General features: G+C 48.2%; 1 long non-coding RNA gene across 4 annotated transcripts in view; it reads left to right on the top strand.

The window, feature by feature from the left end:
• Positions 1-24,024, top strand: part of LOC125700521 (uncharacterized) — a 40,996-nt gene extending 16,972 nt beyond the window's left edge. For 2 of the 4 annotated variants that reach the window (XR_007379965.1, XR_007379964.1), the window contains exon 3: positions 23,999-24,024. This is a non-coding gene — a long non-coding RNA (uncharacterized LOC125700521). Of the gene's footprint in view, positions 1-12,792; positions 13,710-22,567; positions 22,992-23,063; positions 23,157-23,998 lie in introns of those variants that run through there. The other 2 variants (XR_007379963.1, XR_007379962.1) reach the window with 2 other exon arrangements.
• Positions 24,025-24,087: the final 63 nt, after the last annotated feature.

The raw sequence follows: 24,087 nt of genomic DNA, 5'->3' as shown, positions 1-24,087 counted from the left end.
ACTGATGGGAGGGCTGGCTTGGCTAAAGTATGGCTGTCATAAAGGTTTTTGCTGTGACTGATGGTTCAAGTCACTGATGGGAGGGCTGGCGAGGCTGAGGTACTGATGGCTTAAAGGTGTCTGTTGTGACTGATGGAAAATGTCACTGATGGGAGGGCTGGCATGGCTAAAGAGTGGCTGGCATGATGGTTCTTCTTGTGATTGATGTAACATGTCACTGGTGGGAGGGCTGGCGAGGCTGATGTTCTGATGGCTTAAAGGTGTTGGTTGTGACTGATGGTTGAAGTCACTGATGGGAGGGCTGGCGTGTCTAAAGGGTGGCTGGCATGATGTTTATTGTGACTGATGGTTAAAGTCACTGCTGGGAGGGCTGGCGAGGCTAAAGTGTGGCTGGCTTATGGTTGTTCATGTGACTGATGGAAAATGTCACTGATGGGAGGGCTGGCATGGCTAAAGAGTGGCTGGCATTATGGTTCTTCTTGTGATTGATGTAACATGTCACTGGTGTGCGGGCTGGCGAGGCTAAAGTGTGGCTGGCATGATGGTTATTGTGACTGGTGGTTAAAGTCACTGATGGGAGGGCTGGCGAGGCTAAAGTGTGGCTGGCATGATGGTTGTTCATGTGACTGATGGAAATTGTCACTGGTGGGAGGGCTGGCGAGGCTGAGGTACTGATGGCTTAAAGGTCCTGGTTGTGGCTATTGGTTAAAGTCAGTGGTGGCGGGGCTGGCGTGGCTAAAGTATGGCTGGCTTAAAGGTGTTGGTTGTGACTGATGGTTCAAGTCACGGATTGGGAAGGCTGGCATGGCTGAAGTATTGATGGCCAAAAGTTGTCGGTTCTGATGGTTAGTTAAAGTCACAGATTGGGAGTACTGGGTTTTAACTGATCATTCAAGTCACTAATGGGAGCCCTGGCATGGTCTAACTATTGAGGGCTAACAGTTGTTGGTTTTTATTGATGGTTAATGTCACTGATAGGAACATCGGAATGTCTGAAGTATGGATGGGTAAAAGGCCTTGGTTATGAGTGATGGCTATAGTCACTGATGGGAGACTGGCATGGCTAAAGTATGGCTGTCATAAAGGTTTTTGCTGTGACTGATGGTTAAAGTCACTGGTGGGAGGGCTGGCGAGGCTGAGGTACTGATGGCTTAAAGGTCCTGGTTGTGGCTATTGGTTCAAGTCAGTGGTGGCAGGGCTGGTGTGGCTACAGTATGGCTGGCTTAAAGGTGTTGGTTGTGACTGATGGTTCAAGTCACTGATGGGAGGGCTGGCGAGGCTGTGGTACAGGTGGCTTAGAGATGCTGTTTGTGACTGATGGTTAAAAGTCATTGGTGGGAGGGCTGGCGAGGCTAAAGTATGGCTGGCATGAAGGTTTTTCTTGTAACTGGTGGTTAAAGTCACTGGTTGGAAGGCTGTCGAGGCTGAGGTACTGATGGCTTAAAGGTGTCTGTTGTGACTGATGGAAAATGTCACTGATGGGAGGGCTGGCATGACTAAAGAGTGGCTGGCATGATGGTTTTTCTTGTGATTGATGTAACATGTCACTGGTGGGAGGGCTGGCGAGGCTGATGTTCTGATGACTTCAAGGTGTTGGTTGTAACTGATGGTTAAAGTCACCGATGGGAGGGCTGGCGTGTCTAAAGGGTGGCTGGCATGATGGTTATTGTGACTGATGGTTAAAGTCACTGCTGGGAGGGCTGCTGAGGCTAAAGTGTGGCTGGCATGATGGTTGTTCATGTGACTGATGGAAATTGTCACTGGTGGGAGGGCTGGCGAGGCTGAGGTACTGATGGCTTAAAGGTGTTGGTTGTGACTGATGGTTCAAGTCACTGATGGGAGGGTTGGCGACCCTAAATAATTTCTGGTTAAATGGTGTTCCCTAGGACTGATGGAAAATGTCATTGATGGGAGGGCTGGGGTGGCTGATGTTCTGGTGGCTTAAAGGTGTTGGTTGTGACTCATGGTTAAAGTCACTGATTGGAGGGCTGGCATGTGTGAAGAAGACATGGCTAAGAGGTGTTGGTTGTGAATCATGGTTAAAGTCTCTGATAGGGGGGTTGGTGTAGCTAAAGAAGTCGTGTCTAAAATTTATGGATTGTGACTGATGTTTATAGTCACTCATAAGGCTGGCATGGCTGAAGATCTGATGGCTACAAGGTCTTGGTTGTGACTGATGGTCACTGATAGGAAGGCTGGCATGGCTGAAGTATTGATGGCCAAAAGTTGTCGGTTCTGATGGTTAGTTAAAGTCACAGATTGGGAGTACTGGGTTTTAACTGATCATTCACGTCACTAATGGGAGCCCTGGCATGGTCTAACTATTGAGGGCTAACAGTTGTTGGTTTTTATTGATGGTTAATGTCACTGATAGGAACATCGGAATGTCTGAAGTATGGATGGGTAAAAGGTCTTGGTTGTGAGTGATGGCTATAGTCACTGATGGGAGGGCTGGCTTGGCTAAAGTATGGCTGTCATAAAGGTTTTTGCTGTGACTGATGGTTCAAGTCACTGATGGGAGGGCAGGCGAGGCTGAGGTACTGATGGCTTAAAGGTGTCTGTTGTGACTGATGGAAAATGTCACTGATGGGAGGTCTGGCATGGCTAAAGGGTGGCTGGCATGATGGTTCTTCTTGTGATTGATGTAACATGTCACTGGTGGGAGGGCTGGCGAGGCTGATGTTCTGATGACTTAATGGTGTTGGTTGTGACTGATGGTTAAAGTCACTGATGGGAGGGCTGGTGTTTCTAAAGGGTGGCTGGCATGATCATTATTGTTGTGACTGGTGGTTAAAGTCACTGCTGGGAGGGCTGGCGAGGCTAAAGTGTGGCTGGCATGATGGTTGTTCATGTGACTGATGGAAATTGTCACTGATGGGAGGGCTGGCTTGGCTAAAGTATGGCTGTCATAAAGGTTTTTGCTGTGACTGATGGTTAAAGTCACTGGTGGGAGGGCTGGTATGGCTAAAGAGTGGCTGGCTTATGGTTGTTCATGTGACTGATGGAAATTGTCACTGGTGGGAGGGCTGGCGAGGCTGAGGTACTGATGGCTTAAAGGTCTTGGTTGTGGCTATTGGTTCAAGTCAGTGGTGGCAGGGCTGGCGTGGCTAAAGTATGGCTGGCTTAAAGGTGTTGGTTGTGACTGATGGTTCAAGTCACGGATTGGGAAGGCTGGCATGGCTGAAGTATTGATGGCCAAAAGTTGTCGGTTCTGATGGTTAGTTAAAGTCACAGATTGGGAGTACTGGGTTTTAACTGATCATTCAAGTCACTAATGGGAGCCCTGGCATGGTCTAACTATTGAGGGCTAACAGTTGTTGGTTTTTATTGATGGTTGATGTCACTGATAGGAACATCGGAATGTCTGAAGTATGGATGGGTAAAAGGTCTTGGTTGTGAGTGAAGGCTATAGTCACTGATGGGAGACTGGCTTGGCTAAAGTATGGCTGTCATAAAGGTTTTTGCTGTGACTGATGGTTCAAGTCACTGATGGGAGGGCTGGCGAGGCTGAGGTACTGATGGCTTAAAGGTGTCTGTTGTGACTGATGGAAAATGTCACTGATGGGAGGGCTGGCATGGCTAAAGAGTGGCTGGCATGATGGTTCTTCTTGTGATTGATGTAACATGTCACTGGTGGGAGGGCTGGTGAGGCTGATGTTCTGATGGCTTAAAGGTGTTGGTTGTGACTGATGGTTGAAGTCACTGATGGGAGGGCTGGCGTGTCTAAAGGGTGGCTGGCATGATGTTTATTGTGACTGATGGTTAAAGTCACTGCTGGGAGGGCTGGCGAGGCTAAAGTGTGGCTGGCTTATGGTTGTTCATGTGACTGATGGAAAATGTCACTGATGGGAGGGCTGGCATGGCTAAAGAGTGGCTGGCATTATGGTTCTTCTTGTGATTGATGTAACATGTCACTGGTGTGCGGGCTGGCGAGGCTAAAGTGTGGCTGGCATGATGGTTATTGTGACTGGTGGTTAAAGTCACTGATGGGAGGGCTGGCGAGGCTAAAGTGTGGCTGGCATGATGGTTGTTCATGTGACTGATGGAAATTGTCACTGGTGGGAGGGCTGGCGAGGCTGAGGTACTGATGGCTTAAAGGTCCTGGTTGTGGCTATTGGTTAAAGTCAGTGGTGGCGGGGCTGGCGTGGCTAAAGTATGGCTGGCTTAAAGGTGTTGGTTGTGACTGATGGTTCAAGTCACGGATTGGGAAGGCTGGCATGGCTGAAGTATTGATGGCCAAAAGTTGTCGGTTCTGATGGTTAGTTAAAGTCACAGATTGGGAGTACTGGGTTTTAACTGATCATTCAAGTCACTAATGGGAGCCCTAGCATGGTCTAACTATTGAGGGCTAACAGTTGTTGGTTTTTATTGATGGTTAATGTCACTGATAGGAACATCGGAATGTCTGAAGTATGGATGGGTAAAAGGCCTTGGTTGTGAGTGATGGCTATAGTCACTGATGGGAGACTGGCATGGCTAAAGTATGGCTGTCATAAAGGTTTTTGCTGTGACTGATGGTTAAAGTCACTGGTGGGAGGGCTGGCGAGGCTGAGGTACTGATGGCTTAAAGGTCCTGGTTGTGGCTATTGGTTCAAGTCAGTGGTGGCAGGGCTGGCGTGGCTACAGTATGGCTGGCTTAAAGGTGTTGGTTGTGACTGATGGCTCAAGTCACTGATGGGAGGGCTGGCGAGGCTGTGGTACAGGTGGCTTAGAGATGCTGTTTGTGACTGATGGTTAAAAGTCATTGGTGGGAGGGCTGGCGAGGCTAAAGTATGGCTGGCATGAAGGTTTTTCTTGTGATTGATGTAACATGTCACTGGTGGGAGGGCTGGCGAGGCTGATGTTCTGATGACTTCAAGGTGTTGGTTGTGACTGATGGTTAAAGTCACCGATGGGAGGGCTGGCGTGTCTAAAGGGTGGCTGGCATGATGGTTATTGTGACTGATGGTTAAAGTCACTGCTGGGAGGGCTGCTGAGGCTAAAGTGTGGCTGGCATGATGGTTGTTCATGTGACTGATGGAAATTGTCACTGGTGGGAGGGCTGGCGAGGCTGAGGTACTGATGGCTTAAAGGTGTTGGTTGTGACTGATGGTTCAAGTCACTGATGGGAGGGTTGGCGACCCTAAATAATTTCTGGTTAAATGGTGTTCCCTAGGACTGATGGAAAATGTCATTGATGGGAGGGCTGGGGTGGCTGATGTTCTGGTGGCTTAAAGGTGTTGGTTGTGACTCATGGTTAAAGTCACTGATTGGAGGGCTGGCATGTGTGAAGAAGACATGGCTAAGAGGTGTTGGTTGTGAATCATGGTTAAAGTCACTGATAGGGGGGTTGGTGTAGCTAAAGAAGTCGTGTCTAAAATTTATGGATTGTGACTGATGTTTATAGTCACTCATAAGGCTGGCATGGCTGAAGATCTGATGGCTACAAGGTCTTGGTTGTGACTGATGGTCACTGATAGGAAGGCTGGCATGGCTGAAGTATTGATGGCCAAAAGTTGTCGGTTCTGATGGTTAGTTAAAGTCACAGATTGGGAGTACTGGGTTTTAACTGATCATTCACGTCACTAATGGGAGCCCTGGCATGGTCTAACTATTGAGGGCTAACAGTTGTTGGTTTTTATTGATGGTTAATGTCACTGATAGGAACATCGGAATGTCTGAAGTATGGATGGGTAAAAGGTCTTGGTTGTGAGTGATGGCTATAGTCACTGATGGGAGGGCTGGCTTGGCTAAAGTATGGCTGTCATAAAGGTTTTTGCTGTGACTGATGGTTCAAGTCACTGATGGGAGGGCAGGCGAGGCTGAGGTACTGATGGCTTAAAGGTGTCTGTTGTGACTGATGGAAAATGTCACTGATGGGAGGTCTGGCATGGCTAAAGGGTGGCTGGCATGATGGTTCTTCTTGTGATTGATGTAACATGTCACTGGTGGGAGGGCTGGCGAGGCTGATGTTCTGATGACTTAATGGTGTTGGTTGTGACTGATGGTTAAAGTCACTGATGGGAGGGCTGGCGTGTCTAAAGGGTGGCTGGCATGATCATTATTGTTGTGACTGGTGGTTAAAGTCACTGCTGGGAGGGCTGGCGAGGCTAAAGTGTGGCTGGCATGATGGTTGTTCATGTGACTGATGGAAATTGTCACTGGTGGGAGGGCTGGCGAGGCTGAGGTACTGATGGCTTAAAGGTCTTGGTTGTGGCTATTGGTTCAAGTCAGTGGTGGCAGGGCTGGCGTGGCTAAAGTATGGCTGGCTTAAAGGTGTTGGTTGTGACTGATGGTTCAAGTCACGGATTGGGAAGGCTGGCATGGCTGAAGTATTGATGGCCAAAAGTTGTCGGTTCTGATGGTTAGTTAAAGTCACAGATTGGGAGTACTGGGTTTTAACTGATCATTCAAGTCACTAATGGGAGCCCTGGCATGGTCTAACTATTGAGGGCTAACAGTTGTTGGTTTTTATTGATGGTTAATGTCACTGATAGGAACATCGGAATGTCTGAAGTATGGATGGGTAAAAGGTCTTGGTTGTGAGTGAAGGCTATAGTCACTGATGGGAGGGCTGGCTTGGCTAAAGTATGGCTGTCATAAAGGTTTTTGCTGTGACTGATGGTTCAAGTCACTAATGGGAGGGCTGGCGAGGCTGAGGTACTGATGGCTTAAAGGTGTCTGTTGTGACTGATGGAAAATGTCACTGATGGGAGGGCTGGCATGGCTAAAGAGTGGCTGGCATGATGGTTCTTCTTGTGATTGATGTAACATGTCACTGGTGGGAGGGCTGGCGAGGCTGATGTTCTGATGGCTTAAAGGTGTTGGTTGTGACTGATGGTTGAAGTCACTGATGGGAGGGCTGGCGTGTCTAAAGGGTGGCTGGCATGATGTTTATTGTGACTGATGGTTAAAGTCACTGCTGGGAGGGCTGGCGAGGCTAAAGTGTGGCTGGCTTATGGTTGTTCATGTGACTGATGGAAAATGTCACTGATGGGAGGGCTGGCATGGCTAAAGAGTGGCTGGCATTATGGTTCTTCTTGTGATTGATGTAACATGTCACTGGTGTGCGGGCTGGCGAGGCTAAAGTGTGGCTGGCATGATGGTTATTGTGACTGGTGGTTAAAGTCACTGATGGGAGGGCTGGCGAGGCTAAAGTGTGGCTGGCATGATGGTTATTGTGACTGGTGGTTAAAGTCACTGATGGGAGGGCTGGCGAGGCTAAAGTGTGGCTGGCATGATGGTTGTTCATGTGACTGATGGAAATTGTCACTGGTGGGAGGGCTGGCGAGGCTGAGGTACTGATGGCTTAAAGGTCCTGGTTGTGGCTATTGGTTAAAGTCAGTGGTGGCGGGGCTGGCGTGGCTAAAGTATGGCTGGCTTAAAGGTGTTGGTTGTGACTGATGGTTCAAGTCACGGATTGGGAAGGCTGGCATGGCTGAAGTATTGATGGCCAAAAGTTGTCGGTTCTGATGGTTAGTTAAAGTCACAGATTGGGAGTGCTGGGTTTTAACTGATCATTCAAGTCACTAATGGGAGCCCTGGCATGGTCTAACTATTGAGGGCTAACAGTTGTTGGTTTTTATTGATGGTTAATGTCACTGATAGGAACATCGGAATGTCTGAAGTATGGATGGGTAAAAGGCCTTGGTTGTGAGTGATGGCTATAGTCACTGATGGGAGACTGGCATGGCTAAAGTATGGCTGTCATAAAGGTTTTTGCTGTGACTGATGGTTAAAGTCACTGGTGGGAGGGCTGGCGAGGCTGAGGTACTGATGGCTTAGAGGTCCTGGTTGTGGCTATTGGTTCAAGTCAGTGGTGGCAGGGCTGGCGTGGCTACAGTATGTCTGGCTTAAAGGTGTTGGTTGTGACTGATGGTTCAAGTCACTGATGGGAGGGCTGGCGAGGCTGTGGTACAGGTGGCTTAGAGATGCTGTTTGTGACTGATGGTTAAAAGTCATTGGTGGGAGGGCTGGCGAGGCTAAAGTATGGCTGGCATGAAGGTTTTTCTTGTAACTGGTGGTTAAAGTCACTGGTTGGAAGGCTGTCGAGGCTGAGGTACTGATGGCTTAAAGGTGTCTGTTGTGACTGATGGAAAATGTCACTGATGGGAGGGCTGGCATGACTAAAGAGTGGCTGGCATGATGGTTTTTCTTGTGATTGATGTAACATGTCACTGGTGGGAGGGCTGGCGAGGCTGTGGTACAGGTGGCTTAGAGATGCTGTTTGTGACTGATGGTTAAAAGTCATTGGTGGGAGGGCTGGCGAGGCTAAAGTATGGCTGGCATGAAGGTTTTTCTTGTGATTGATGTAACATGTCACTGGTGGGAGGGCTGGCGAGGCTGATGTTCTGATGACTTCAAGGTGTTGGTTGTGACTGATGGTTAAAGTCACCGATGGGAGGGCTGGCGTGTCTAAAGGGTGGCTGGCATGATGGTTATTGTGACTGATGGTTAAAGTCACTGCTGGGAGGGCTGCTGAGGCTAAAGTGTGGCTGGCATGATGGTTGTTCATGTGACTGATGGAAATTGTCACTGGTGGGAGGGCTGGCGAGGCTGAGGTACTGATGGCTTAAAGGTGTTGGTTGTGACTGATGGTTCAAGTCACTGATGGGAGGGTTGGCGACCCTAAATAATTTCTGGTTAAATGGTGTTCCCTAGGACTGATGGAAAATGTCATTGATGGGAGGGCTGGGGTGGCTGATGTTCTGGTGGCTTAAAGGTGTTGGTTGTGACTCATGGTTAAAGTCACTGATTGGAGGGCTGGCATGTGTGAAGAAGACATGGCTAAGAGGTGTTGGTTGTGAATCATGGTTAAAGTCACTGATAGGGGGGTTGGTGTAGCTAAAGAAGTCGTGTCTAAAATTTATGGATTGTGACTGATGTTTATAGTCACTCATAAGGCTGGCATGGCTGAAGATCTGATGGCTACAAGGTCTTGGTTGTGACTGATGGTCACTGATAGGAAGGCTGGCATGGCTGAAGTATTGATGGCCAAAAGTTGTCGGTTCTGATGGTTAGTTAAAGTCACAGATTGGGAGTACTGGGTTTTAACTGATCATTCACGTCACTAATGGGAGCCCTGGCATGGTCTAACTATTGAGGGCTAACAGTTGTTGGTTTTTATTGATGGTTAATGTCACTGATAGGAACATCGGAATGTCTGAAGTATGGATGGGTAAAAGGTCTTGGTTGTGAGTGATGGCTATAGTCACTGATGGGAGGGCTGGCTTGGCTAAAGTATGGCTGTCATAAAGGTTTTTGCTGTGACTGATGGTTCAAGTCACTGATGGGAGGGCAGGCGAGGCTGAGGTACTGATGGCTTAAAGGTGTCTGTTGTGACTGATGGAAAATGTCACTGATGGGAGGTCTGGCATGGCTAAAGGGTGGCTGGCATGATGGTTCTTCTTGTGATTGATGTAACATGTCACTGGTGGGAGGGCTGGCGAGGCTGATGTTCTGATGACTTAATGGTGTTGGTTGTGACTGATGGTTAAAGTCACTGATGGGAGGGCTGGCGTGTCTAAAGGGTGGCTGGCATGATCATTATTGTTGTGACTGGTGGTTAAAGTCACTGCTGGGAGGGCTGGCGAGGCTAAAGTGTGGCTGGCATGATGGTTGTTCATGTGACTGATGGAAATTGTCACTGGTGGGAGGGCTGGCGAGGCTGAGGTACTGATGGCTTAAAGGTCTTGGTTGTGGCTATTGGTTCAAGTCAGTGGTGGCAGGGCTGGCGTGGCTAAAGTATGGCTGGCTTAAAGGTGTTGGTTGTGACTGATGGTTCAAGTCACGGATTGGGAAGGCTGGCATGGCTGAAGTATTGATGGCCAAAAGTTGTCGGTTCTGATGGTTAGTTAAAGTCACAGATTGGGAGTACTGGGTTTTAACTGATCATTCAAGTCACTAATGGGAGCCCTGGCATGGTCTAACTATTGAGGGCTAACAGTTGTTGGTTTTTATTGATGGTTAATGTCACTGATAGGAACATCGGAATGTCTGAAGTATGGATGGGTAAAAGGTCTTGGTTGTGAGTGAAGGCTATAGTCACTGATGGGAGGGCTGGCTTGGCTAAAGTATGGCTGTCATAAAGGTTTTTGCTGTGACTGATGGTTCAAGTCACTAATGGGAGGGCTGGCGAGGCTGAGGTACTGATGGCTTAAAGGTGTCTGTTGTGACTGATGGAAAATGTCACTGATGGGAGGGCTGGCATGGCTAAAGAGTGGCTGGCATGATGGTTCTTCTTGTGATTGATGTAACATGTCACTGGTGGGAGGGCTGGCGAGGCTGATGTTCTGATGGCTTAAAGGTGTTGGTTGTGACTGATGGTTGAAGTCACTGATGGGAGGGCTGGCGTGTCTAAAGGGTGGCTGGCATGATGTTTATTGTGACTGATGGTTAAAGTCACTGCTGGGAGGGCTGGCGAGGCTAAAGTGTGGCTGGCTTATGGTTGTTCATGTGACTGATGGAAAATGTCACTGATGGGAGGGCTGGCATGGCTAAAGAGTGGCTGGCATTATGGTTCTTCTTGTGATTGATGTAACATGTCACTGGTGTGCGGGCTGGCGAGGCTAAAGTGTGGCTGGCATGATGGTTATTGTGACTGGTGGTTAAAGTCACTGATGGGAGGGCTGGCGAGGCTAAAGTGTGGCTGGCATGATGGTTATTGTGACTGGTGGTTAAAGTCACTGATGGGAGGGCTGGCGAGGCTAAAGTGTGGCTGGCATGATGGTTGTTCATGTGACTGATGGAAATTGTCACTGGTGGGAGGGCTGGCGAGGCTGAGGTACTGATGGCTTAAAGGTCCTGGTTGTGGCTATTGGTTAAAGTCAGTGGTGGCGGGGCTGGCGTGGCTAAAGTATGGCTGGCTTAAAGGTGTTGGTTGTGACTGATGGTTCAAGTCACGGATTGGGAAGGCTGGCATGGCTGAAGTATTGATGGCCAAAAGTTGTCGGTTCTGATGGTTAGTTAAAGTCACAGATTGGGAGTGCTGGGTTTTAACTGATCATTCAAGTCACTAATGGGAGCCCTGGCATGGTCTAACTATTGAGGGCTAACAGTTGTTGGTTTTTATTGATGGTTAATGTCACTGATAGGAACATCGGAATGTCTGAAGTATGGATGGGTAAAAGGCCTTGGTTGTGAGTGATGGCTATAGTCACTGATGGGAGACTGGCATGGCTAAAGTATGGCTGTCATAAAGGTTTTTGCTGTGACTGATGGTTAAAGTCACTGGTGGGAGGGCTGGCGAGGCTGAGGTACTGATGGCTTAAAGGTCCTGGTTGTGGCTATTGGTTCAAGTCAGTGGTGGCAGGGCTGGCGTGGCTACAGTATGTCTGGCTTAAAGGTGTTGGTTGTGACTGATGGTTCAAGTCACTGATGGGAGGGCTGGCGAGGCTGTGGTACAGGTGGCTTAGAGATGCTGTTTGTGACTGATGGTTAAAAGTCATTGGTGGGAGGGCTGGCGAGGCTAAAGTATGGCTGGCATGAAGGTTTTTCTTGTAACTGGTGGTTAAAGTCACTGGTTGGAAGGCTGTCGAGGCTGAGGTACTGATGGCTTAAAGGTGTCTGTTGTGACTGATGGAAAATGTCACTGATGGGAGGGCTGGCATGACTAAAGAGTGGCTGGCATGATGGTTTTTCTTGTGATTGATGTAACATGTCACTGGTGGGAGGGCTGGCGAGGCTGATGTTCTGATGACTTCAAGGTGTTGGTTGTGACTGATGGTTAAAGTCACCGATGGGAGGGCTGGCGTGTCTAAAGGGTGGCTGGCATGATGGTTATTGTGACTGATGGTTAAAGTCACTGCTGGGAGGGCTGCTGAGGCTAAAGTGTGGCTGGCATGATGGTTGTTCATGTGACTGATGGAAATTGTCACTGGTGGGAGGGCTGGCGAGGCTGAGGTACTGATGGCTTAAAGGTGTTGGTTGTGACTGATGGTTCAAGTCACTGATGGGAGGGTTGGCGACCCTAAATAATTTCTGGTTAAATGGTGTTCCCTAGGACTGATGGAAAATGTCATTGATGGGAGGGCTGGGGTGGCTGATGTTCTGGTGGCTTAAAGGTGTTGGTTGTGACTCATGGTTAAAGTCACTGATTGGAGGGCTGGCATGTGTGAAGAAGACATGGCTAAGAGGTGTTGGTTGTGAATCATGGTTAAAGTCACTGATAGGGGGGTTGGTGTAGCTAAAGAAGTCGTGTCTAAAATTTATGGATTGTGACTGATGTTTATAGTCACTCATAAGGCTGGCATGGCTGAAGATCTGATGGCTACAAGGTCTTGGTTGTGACTGATGGTCACTGATAGGAAGGCTGGCATGGCTGAAGTATTGATGGCCAAAAGTTGTCGGTTCTGATGGTTAGTTAAAGTCACAGATTGGGAGTACTGGGTTTTAACTGATCATTCACGTCACTAATGGGAGCCCTGGCATGGTCTAACTATTGAGGGCTAACAGTTGTTGGTTTTTATTGATGGTTAATGTCACTGATAGGAACATCGGAATGTCTGAAGTATGGATGGGTAAAAGGTCTTGGTTGTGAGTGATGGCTATAGTCACTGATGGGAGGGCTGGCTTGGCTAAAGTATGGCTGTCATAAAGGTTTTTGCTGTGACTGATGGTTCAAGTCACTGATGGGAGGGCAGGCGAGGCTGAGGTACTGATGGCTTAAAGGTGTCTGTTGTGACTGATGGAAAATGTCACTGATGGGAGGGCTGGCATGGCTAAAGGGTGGCTGGCATGATGGTTCTTCTTGTGATTGATGTAACATGTCACTGGTGGGAGGGCTGGCGAGGCTGATGTTCTGATGACTTAAAGGTGTTGGTTGTGACTGATGGTTAAAGTCACTGATGGGAGGGCTGGTGTTTCTAAAGGGTGGCTGGCATGATCATTATTGTTGTGACTGGTGGTTAAAGTCACTGCTGGGAGGGCTGGCGAGGCTAAAGTGTGGCTGGCATGATGGTTGTTCATGTGACTGATGGAAATTGTCACTGATGGGAGGGCTGGCTTGGCTAAAGTATGGCTGTCATAAAGGTTTTTGCTGTGACTGATGGTTAAAGTCACTGGTGGGAGGGCTGGTATGGCTAAAGAGTGGCTGGCTTATGGTTGTTCATGTGACTGATGGAAATTGTCACTGGTGGGAGGGCTGGCGAGGCTGAGGTACTGATGGCTTAAAGGTCTTGGTTGTGGCTATTGGTTCAAGTCAGTGGTGGCAGGGCTGGCGTGGCTAAAGTATGGCTGGCTTAAAGGCGTTGGTTGTGACTGATGGTTCAAGTCACGGATTGGGAAGGCTGGCATGGCTGAAGTATTGATGGCCAAAAGTTGTTGGTTCTGATGGTTAGTTAAAGTCACAGATTGGGAGTACTGGGTTTTAACTGATCATTCAAGTCACTAATGGGAGCCCTGGCATGGTCTAACTATTGAGGGCTAACAGTTGTTGGTTTTTATTGATGGTTAATGTCACTGATAGGAACATCGGAATGTCTGAAGAATGGATGGGTAAAAGGTCTTGGTTGTGAGTGAAGGCTATAGTCACTGATGGGAGGGCTGGCTTGGCTAAAGTATGGCTGTCATAAAGGTTTTTGCTGTGACTGATGGTTCAAGTCACTGATGGGAGGGCTGGCGAGGCTGAGGTACTGATGGCTTAAAGGTGTCTGTTGTGACTGATGGAAAATGTCACTGATGGGAGGGCTGGCATGGCTAAAGAGTGGCTGGCATGATGGTTCTTCTTGTGATTGATGTAACATGTCACTGGTGGGAGGGCTGGCGAGGCTGATGTTCTGATGGCTTAAAGGTGTTGGTTGTGACTGATGGTTGAAGTCACTGATGGGAGGGCTGGCGTGTCTAAAGGGTGGCTGGCATGATGTTTATTGTGACTGATGGTTAAAGTCACTGCTGGGAGGGCTGGCGAGGCTAAAGTGTGGCTGGCTTATGGTTGTTCATGTGACTGATGGAAAATGTCACTGATGGGAGGGCTGGCATGGCTAAAGAGTGGCTGGCATTATGGTTCTTCTTGTGATTGATGTAACATGTCACTGGTGTGCGGGCTGGCGAGGCTAAAGTGTGGCTGGCATGATGGTTATAGTGACTGGTGGTTAAAGTCACTGATGGGAGGGCTGGCGAGGCTAAAGTGTGGCTGGCATGATGGTTGTTCATGTGACTGATGGAAATTGTCACTGGTGGGAGGGCTGGCGAGGCTGAGGTACTGATGGCTTAAAGGTCCTGGTTGTGGCTATTGGTTAAAGTCAGTGGTGGCGGGGCTGGCGTGGCTAAAGTATGGCTGGCTTAAAGGTGTTGGTTGTGACTGATGGTTCAAGTCACGGATTGGGAAGGCTGGCATGGCTGAAGTATTGATGGCCAAAAGTTGTCGGTTCTGATGGTTAGTTAAAGTCACAGATTGGGAGTACTGGGTTTTAACTGATCATTCAAGTCACTAATGGGAGCCCTGGCATGGTCTAACTATTGAGGGCTAACAGTTGTTGGTTTTTATTGATGGTTAATGTCACTGATAGGAACATCGGAATGTCTGAAGTATGGATGGGTAAAAGGCCTTGGTTATGAGTGATGGCTATAGTCACTGATGGGAGACTGGCATGGCTAAAGTATGGCTGTCATAAAGGTTTTTGCTGTGACTGATGGTTAAAGTCACTGGTGGGAGGGCTGGCGAGGCTGAGGTACTGATGGCTTAAAGGTCCTGGTTGTGGCTATTGGTTCAAGTCAGTGGTGGCAGGGCTGGTGTGGCTACAGTATGGCTGGCTTAAAGGTGTTGGTTGTGACTGATGGTTCAAGTCACTGATGGGAGGGCTGGCGAGGCTGTGGTACAGGTGGCTTAGAGATGCTGTTTGTGACTGATGGTTAAAAGTCATTGGTGGGAGGGCTGGCGAGGCTAAAGTATGGCTGGCATGAAGGTTTTTCTTGTAACTGGTGGTTAAAGTCACTGGTTGGAAGGCTGTCGAGGCTGAGGTACTGATGGCTTAAAGGTGTCTGTTGTGACTGATGGAAAATGTCACTGATGGGAGGGCTGGCATGACTAAAGAGTGGCTGGCATGATGGTTTTTCTTGTGATTGATGTAACATGTCACTGGTGGGAGGGCTGGCGAGGCTGATGTTCTGATGACTTCAAGGTGTTGGTTGTAACTGATGGTTAAAGTCACCGATGGGAGGGCTGGCGTGTCTAAAGGGTGGCTGGCATGATGGTTATTGTGACTGATGGTTAAAGTCACTGCTGGGAGGGCTGCTGAGGCTAAAGTGTGGCTGGCATGATGGTTGTTCATGTGACTGATGGAAATTGTCACTGGTGGGAGGGCTGGCGAGGCTGAGGTACTGATGGCTTAAAGGTGTTGGTTGTGACTGATGGTTCAAGTCACTGATGGGAGGGTTGGCGACCCTAAATAATTTCTGGTTAAATGGTGTTCCCTAGGACTGATGGAAAATGTCATTGATGGGAGGGCTGGGGTGGCTGATGTTCTGGTGGCTTAAAGGTGTTGGTTGTGACTCATGGTTAAAGTCACTGATTGGAGGGCTGGCATGTGTGAAGAAGACATGGCTAAGAGGTGTTGGTTGTGAATCATGGTTAAAGTCTCTGATAGGGGGGTTGGTGTAGCTAAAGAAGTCGTGTCTAAAATTTATGGATTGTGACTGATGTTTATAGTCACTCATAAGGCTGGCATGGCTGAAGATCTGATGGCTACAAGGTCTTGGTTGTGACTGATGGTCACTGATAGGAAGGCTGGCATGGCTGAAGTATTGATGGCCAAAAGTTGTCGGTTCTGATGGTTAGTTAAAGTCACAGATTGGGAGTACTGGGTTTTAACTGATCATTCACGTCACTAATGGGAGCCCTGGCATGGTCTAACTATTGAGGGCTAACAGTTGTTGGTTTTTATTGATGGTTAATGTCACTGATAGGAACATCGGAATGTCTGAAGTATGGATGGGTAAAAGGTCTTGGTTGTGAGTGATGGCTATAGTCACTGATGGGAGGGCTGGCTTGGCTAAAGTATGGCTGTCATAAAGGTTTTTGCTGTGACTGATGGTTCAAGTCACTGATGGGAGGGCAGGCGAGGCTGAGGTACTGATGGCTTAAAGGTGTCTGTTGTGACTGATGGAAAATGTCACTGATGGGAGGTCTGGCATGGCTAAAGGGTGGCTGGCATGATGGTTCTTCTTGTGATTGATGTAACATGTCACTGGTGGGAGGGCTGGCGAGGCTGATGTTCTGATGACTTAATGGTGTTGGTTGTGACTGATGGTTAAAGTCACTGATGGGAGGGCTGGTGTTTCTAAAGGGTGGCTGGCATGATCATTATTGTTGTGACTGGTGGTTAAAGTCACTGCTGGGAGGGCTGGCGAGGCTAAAGTGTGGCTGGCATGATGGTTGTTCATGTGACTGATGGAAATTGTCACTGATGGGAGGGCTGGCTTGGCTAAAGTATGGCTGTCATAAAGGTTTTTGCTGTGACTGATGGTTAAAGTCACTGGTGGGAGGGCTGGTATGGCTAAAGAGTGGCTGGCTTATGGTTGTTCATGTGACTGATGGAAATTGTCACTGGTGGGAGGGCTGGCGAGGCTGAGGTACTGATGGCTTAAAGGTCTTGGTTGTGGCTATTGGTTCAAGTCAGTGGTGGCAGGGCTGGCGTGGCTAAAGTATGGCTGGCTTAAAGGTGTTGGTTGTGACTGATGGTTCAAGTCACGGATTGGGAAGGCTGGCATGGCTGAAGTATTGATGGCCAAAAGTTGTCGGTTCTGATGGTTAGTTAAAGTCACAGATTGGGAGTACTGGGTTTTAACTGATCATTCAAGTCACTAATGGGAGCCCTGGCATGGTCTAACTATTGAGGGCTAACAGTTGTTGGTTTTTATTGATGGTTGATGTCACTGATAGGAACATCGGAATGTCTGAAGTATGGATGGGTAAAAGGTCTTGGTTGTGAGTGAAGGCTATAGTCACTGATGGGAGACTGGCTTGGCTAAAGTATGGCTGTCATAAAGGTTTTTGCTGTGACTGATGGTTCAAGTCACTGATGGGAGGGCTGGCGAGGCTGAGGTACTGATGGCTTAGAGGTCCTGGTTGTGGCTATTGGTTCAAGTCAGTGGTGGCAGGGCTGGCGTGGCTACAGTATGTCTGGCTTAAAGGTGTTGGTTGTGACTGATGGTTCAAGTCACTGATGGGAGGGCTGGCGAGGCTGTGGTACAGGTGGCTTAGAGATGCTGTTTGTGACTGATGGTTAAAAGTCATTGGTGGGAGGGCTGGCGAGGCTAAAGTATGGCTGGCATGAAGGTTTTTCTTGTAACTGGTGGTTAAAGTCACTGGTTGGAAGGCTGTCGAGGCTGAGGTACTGATGGCTTAAAGGTGTCTGTTGTGACTGATGGAAAATGTCACTGATGGGAGGGCTGGCATGACTAAAGAGTGGCTGGCATGATGGTTTTTCTTGTGATTGATGTAACATGTCACTGGTGGGAGGGCTGGCGAGGCTGTGGTACAGGTGGCTTAGAGATGCTGTTTGTGACTGATGGTTAAAAGTCATTGGTGGGAGGGCTGGCGAGGCTAAAGTATGGCTGGCATGAAGGTTTTTCTTGTGATTGATGTAACATGTCACTGGTGGGAGGGCTGGCGAGGCTGATGTTCTGATGACTTCAAGGTGTTGGTTGTGACTGATGGTTAAAGTCACCGATGGGAGGGCTGGCGTGTCTAAAGGGTGGCTGGCATGATGGTTATTGTGACTGATGGTTAAAGTCACTGCTGGGAGGGCTGCTGAGGCTAAAGTGTGGCTGGCATGATGGTTGTTCATGTGACTGATGGAAATTGTCACTGGTGGGAGGGCTGGCGAGGCTGAGGTACTGATGGCTTAAAGGTGTTGGTTGTGACTGATGGTTCAAGTCACTGATGGGAGGGTTGGCGACCCTAAATAATTTCTGGTTAAATGGTGTTCCCTAGGACTGATGGAAAATGTCATTGATGGGAGGGCTGGGGTGGCTGATGTTCTGGTGGCTTAAAGGTGTTGGTTGTGACTCATGGTTAAAGTCACTGATTGGAGGGCTGGCATGTGTGAAGAAGACATGGCTAAGAGGTGTTGGTTGTGAATCATGGTTAAAGTCACTGATAGGGGGGTTGGTGTAGCTAAAGAAGTCGTGTCTAAAATTTATGGATTGTGACTGATGTTTATAGTCACTCATAAGGCTGGCATGGCTGAAGATCTGATGGCTACAAGGTCTTGGTTGTGACTGATGGTCACTGATAGGAAGGCTGGCATGGCTGAAGTATTGATGGCCAAAAGTTGTCGGTTCTGATGGTTAGTTAAAGTCACAGATTGGGAGTACTGGGTTTTAACTGATCATTCACGTCACTAATGGGAGCCCTGGCATGGTCTAACTATTGAGGGCTAACAGTTGTTGGTTTTTATTGATGGTTAATGTCACTGATAGGAACATCGGAATGTCTGAAGTATGGATGGGTAAAAGGTCTTGGTTGTGAGTGATGGCTATAGTCACTGATGGGAGGGCTGGCTTGGCTAAAGTATGGCTGTCATAAAGGTTTTTGCTGTGACTGATGGTTCAAGTCACTGATGGGAGGGCAGGCGAGGCTGAGGTACTGATGGCTTAAAGGTGTCTGTTGTGACTGATGGAAAATGTCACTGATGGGAGGTCTGGCATGGCTAAAGGGTGGCTGGCATGATGGTTCTTCTTGTGATTGATGTAACATGTCACTGGTGGGAGGGCTGGCGAGGCTGATGTTCTGATGACTTAATGGTGTTGGTTGTGACTGATGGTTAAAGTCACTGATGGGAGGGCTGGCGTGTCTAAAGGGTGGCTGGCATGATCATTATTGTTGTGACTGGTGGTTAAAGTCACTGCTGGGAGGGCTGGCGAGGCTAAAGTGTGGCTGGCATGATGGTTGTTCATGTGACTGATGGAAATTGTCACTGGTGGGAGGGCTGGCGAGGCTGAGGTACTGATGGCTTAAAGGTCTTGGTTGTGGCTATTGGTTCAAGTCAGTGGTGGCAGGGCTGGCGTGGCTAAAGTATGGCTGGCTTAAAGGTGTTGGTTGTGACTGATGGTTCAAGTCACGGATTGGGAAGGCTGGCATGGCTGAAGTATTGATGGCCAAAAGTTGTCGGTTCTGATGGTTAGTTAAAGTCACAGATTGGGAGTACTGGGTTTTAACTGATCATTCAAGTCACTAATGGGAGCCCTGGCATGGTCTAACTATTGAGGGCTAACAGTTGTTGGTTTTTATTGATGGTTAATGTCACTGATAGGAACATCGGAATGTCTGAAGTATGGATGGGTAAAAGGTCTTGGTTGTGAGTGAAGGCTATAGTCACTGATGGGAGGGCTGGCTTGGCTAAAGTATGGCTGTCATAAAGGTTTTTGCTGTGACTGATGGTTCAAGTCACTAATGGGAGGGCTGGCGAGGCTGAGGTACTGATGGCTTAAAGGTGTCTGTTGTGACTGATGGAAAATGTCACTGATGGGAGGGCTGGCATGGCTAAAGAGTGGCTGGCATGATGGTTCTTCTTGTGATTGATGTAACATGTCACTGGTGGGAGGGCTGGCGAGGCTGATGTTCTGATGGCTTAAAGGTGTTGGTTGTGACTGATGGTTGAAGTCACTGATGGGAGGGCTGGCGTGTCTAAAGGGTGGCTGGCATGATGTTTATTGTGACTGATGGTTAAAGTCACTGCTGGGAGGGCTGGCGAGGCTAAAGTGTGGCTGGCTTATGGTTGTTCATGTGACTGATGGAAAATGTCACTGATGGGAGGGCTGGCATGGCTAAAGAGTGGCTGGCATTATGGTTCTTCTTGTGATTGATGTAACATGTCACTGGTGTGCGGGCTGGCGAGGCTAAAGTGTGGCTGGCATGATGGTTATTGTGACTGGTGGTTAAAGTCACTGATGGGAGGGCTGGCGAGGCTAAAGTGTGGCTGGCATGATGGTTATTGTGACTGGTGGTTAAAGTCACTGATGGGAGGGCTGGCGAGGCTAAAGTGTGGCTGGCATGATGGTTGTTCATGTGACTGATGGAAATTGTCACTGGTGGGAGGGCTGGCGAGGCTGAGGTACTGATGGCTTAAAGGTCCTGGTTGTGGCTATTGGTTAAAGTCAGTGGTGGCGGGGCTGGCGTGGCTAAAGTATGGCTGGCTTAAAGGTGTTGGTTGTGACTGATGGTTCAAGTCACGGATTGGGAAGGCTGGCATGGCTGAAGTATTGATGGCCAAAAGTTGTCGGTTCTGATGGTTAGTTAAAGTCACAGATTGGGAGTGCTGGGTTTTAACTGATCATTCAAGTCACTAATGGGAGCCCTGGCATGGTCTAACTATTGAGGGCTAACAGTTGTTGGTTTTTATTGATGGTTAATGTCACTGATAGGAACATCGGAATGTCTGAAGTATGGATGGGTAAAAGGCCTTGGTTGTGAGTGATGGCTATAGTCACTGATGGGAGACTGGCATGGCTAAAGTATGGCTGTCATAAAGGTTTTTGCTGTGACTGATGGTTAAAGTCACTGGTGGGAGGGCTGGCGAGGCTGAGGTACTGATGGCTTAAAGGTCCTGGTTGTGGCTATTGGTTCAAGTCAGTGGTGGCAGGGCTGGCGTGGCTACAGTATGTCTGGCTTAAAGGTGTTGGTTGTGACTGATGGTTCAAGTCACTGATGGGAGGGCTGGCGAGGCTGTGGTACAGGTGGCTTAGAGATGCTGTTTGTGACTGATGGTTAAAAGTCATTGGTGGGAGGGCTGGCGAGGCTAAAGTATGGCTGGCATGAAGGTTTTTCTTGTAACTGGTGGTTAAAGTCACTGGTTGGAAGGCTGTCGAGGCTGAGGTACTGATGGCTTAAAGGTGTCTGTTGTGACTGATGGAAAATGTCACTGATGGGAGGGCTGGCATGACTAAAGAGTGGCTGGCATGATGGTTTTTCTTGTGATTGATGTAACATGTCACTGGTGGGAGGGCTGGCGAGGCTGATGTTCTGATGACTTCAAGGTGTTGGTTGTGACTGATGGTTAAAGTCACCGATGGGAGGGCTGGCGTGTCTAAAGGGTGGCTGGCATGATGGTTATTGTGACTGATGGTTAAAGTCACTGCTGGGAGGGCTGCTGAGGCTAAAGTGTGGCTGGCATGATGGTTGTTCATGTGACTGATGGAAATTGTCACTGGTGGGAGGGCTGGCGAGGCTGAGGTACTGATGGCTTAAAGGTGTTGGTTGTGACTGATGGTTCAAGTCACTGATGGGAGGGTTGGCGACCCTAAATAATTTCTGGTTAAATGGTGTTCCCTAGGACTGATGGAAAATGTCATTGATGGGAGGGCTGGGGTGGCTGATGTTCTGGTGGCTTAAAGGTGTTGGTTGTGACTCATGGTTAAAGTCACTGATTGGAGGGCTGGCATGTGTGAAGAAGACATGGCTAAGAGGTGTTGGTTGTGAATCATGGTTAAAGTCTCTGATAGGGGGGTTGGTGTAGCTAAAGAAGTCGTGTCTAAAATTTATGGATTGTGACTGATGTTTATAGTCACTCATAAGGCTGGCATGGCTGAAGATCTGATGGCTACAAGGTCTTGGTTGTGACTGATGGTCACTGATAGGAAGGCTGGCATGGCTGAAGTATTGATGGCCAAAAGTTGTCGGTTCTGATGGTTAGTTAAAGTCACAGATTGGGAGTACTGGGTTTTAACTGATCATTCACGTCACTAATGGGAGCCCTGGCATGGTCTAACTATTGAGGGCTAACAGTTGTTGGTTTTTATTGATGGTTAATGTCACTGATAGGAACATCGGAATGTCTGAAGTATGGATGGGTAAAAGGTCTTGGTTGTGAGTGATGGCTATAGTCACTGATGGGAGGGCTGGCTTGGCTAAAGTATGGCTGTCATAAAGGTTTTTGCTGTGACTGATGGTTCAAGTCACTGATGGGAGGGCAGGCGAGGCTGAGGTACTGATGGCTTAAAGGTGTCTGTTGTGACTGATGGAAAATGTCACTGATGGGAGGGCTGGCATGGCTAAAGGGTGGCTGGCATGATGGTTCTTCTTGTGATTGATGTAACATGTCACTGGTGGGAGGGCTGGCGAGGCTGATGTTCTGATGACTTAAAGGTGTTGGTTGTGACTGATGGTTAAAGTCACTGATGGGAGGGCTGGCGTGTCTAAAGGGTGGCTGGCTTATGGTTGTTCATGTGACTGATGGAAATTGTCACTGTTGGGAGGGCTGGCGAGGCTGAAGTACTGATGGCTTAAAGGTCCTGGTTGTGGCTATTGGTTCAAGTCAGTGGTGGCAGGGCTGGCGTGTCTAAAGTATTGCTGGCTTAAAGGTGTTGGTTGTGACTGATGGCTCAAGTCACTGATGGGAGGGCTGGCGAGGCTGTGGTACTGATGGCTTAGAAATGCTGTTTGTGACTGATGGTTAAAAGTCATTGGTGGGAGGGCTGGTGAGGCTAAAGTATGGCTGGTATGAAGGTTTTTCTTGTAACTGGTGGTTAAAGTCACTGGTTGGAAGGCTGTCGAGGCTGAGGTACTGATGGCTTAAAGGTGTCTGTTGTGACTGATGGAAAATGTCACTGATGGGAGGGCTGGGGTGAGTGCTGTTCTGATGGCTTAAAGGTGTTGGTTGTGACTGATGGTTCAAGTCACTGATGGGAGGGTTGGCGACCCTAAATAATTTCTGGTTAAATGGTGCTCCCTAGGACTGATGGAAAATGTCATTGATGGGAGGGCTGGGGTGGCTGATGTTCTGGTGGCTTAAAGGTGTTGGTTGTGACTCATGGTTAAAGTCACTGATTGGAGGGCTGGCATGTGTGAAGAAGTCATGGCTAAGAGGTGTTGGTTGTGAATCATGGTTAAAGTCACTGATAGGGGGGTTGGTGTAGCTAAAGAAGTCGTGTCTAAAATTTATTGATTGTGACTGATGTTTATAGTCACTCATAAGGCTGGCATGGCTGAAGATCTGATGGCTACAAGGTCTTGGTTGTGAGTGATGGTTATAGTCACTGAAGGCTGGCATGGCTGAAGATCTGATGGCTAAAAGGTCTTGGTTGTGAGTGATGGTTAATGTCACTGATGGGAAGGCTGGCATGGCTGAAGATCTGATGGCTACAAGGTCTTGGTTGTGACTGATGGTCACTGATGGGAAGGCTGGCATGGCTGAAGTGCTGATAGCCAAAAGTTGTTGGTTCTGATGGTTAGTTAAAGTCACAGATTGAGAGTACTGGGTTTTGACTGATGATTCAAGTTACTAATGGGAGCCCTGGCATGGTCTAACTATTGAGGGCTAACAGTTGTTGGTTTTTATTGATGGTTAATGTCACTGATAGGAACATCGGAATGTCTGAAGTATGGATGGGTAAAAGGTCTTGGTTGTGAGTGATGGTTATAGTCACTGATGGGAAGGCTGGCATGGCTGAAGATCTGATGGCTACAAGGTCTTGGTTGTGACTGATGTCACTGATCGGGAAGATGACATGGCTGAAGTATTGATGGCCAAAAGTTGTTGGTTCTGATGGTTAGTTAAAGTCACAGATTGGGAGTACTGGGTTTTAACTGATCATTCAAGTCACTAATGGGAGCCCTGGCATGGTCTAACTATTGAGGGCTAACAGTTGTTGGTTTTTATTGATGGCTAATGTCACTGATAGGAACATCGGAATGTCTGAAGTATGGATGGGTAAAAGGTCTTGGTTGTGAGTGATGGTTGAAGTCACTGATTAGGGTGTTGTTATGGCTAGAATATTGATAGCTACATTGTGTTGGCTTTGATTGTTACTGTCACCGTCACAGCGGTCTCTGATGGGACCGCTGGGATGGTTACTGTAACGATGCTAAAAGGTTAATGGCTAATGTCACAGATGGCAGCAATGGGATGTCTGAAGTATTGATGGCTAAATGATGTTGGTTTTCATTGATACTTAATGTCACTCATGGGAGTATTGGGATGGTTAAAGTATTGATGGCTAAAAGGTGTTGGTCCTTATTTATAGTTAAAGTCACTGATGGGAATACTGGCATGGCTAAACTTTTGCTGGCTAAAATGTGTAGGTTTTGACTGGTGGTTAAAGTCACTGATCGGAGTACTGTCATGGCTAAATATTGATGACTACAAGGTGCTGTTTTTGACTGAGTTTAAG

Source organism: Lagopus muta, chromosome 15 (assembly GCF_023343835.1).
Source record: "Lagopus muta isolate bLagMut1 chromosome 15, bLagMut1 primary, whole genome shotgun sequence".
Taxonomy (NCBI): Eukaryota; Metazoa; Chordata; class Aves; order Galliformes; family Phasianidae; genus Lagopus; species Lagopus muta.
This window is presented reverse-complemented; position numbering and strand designations above follow the sequence as displayed.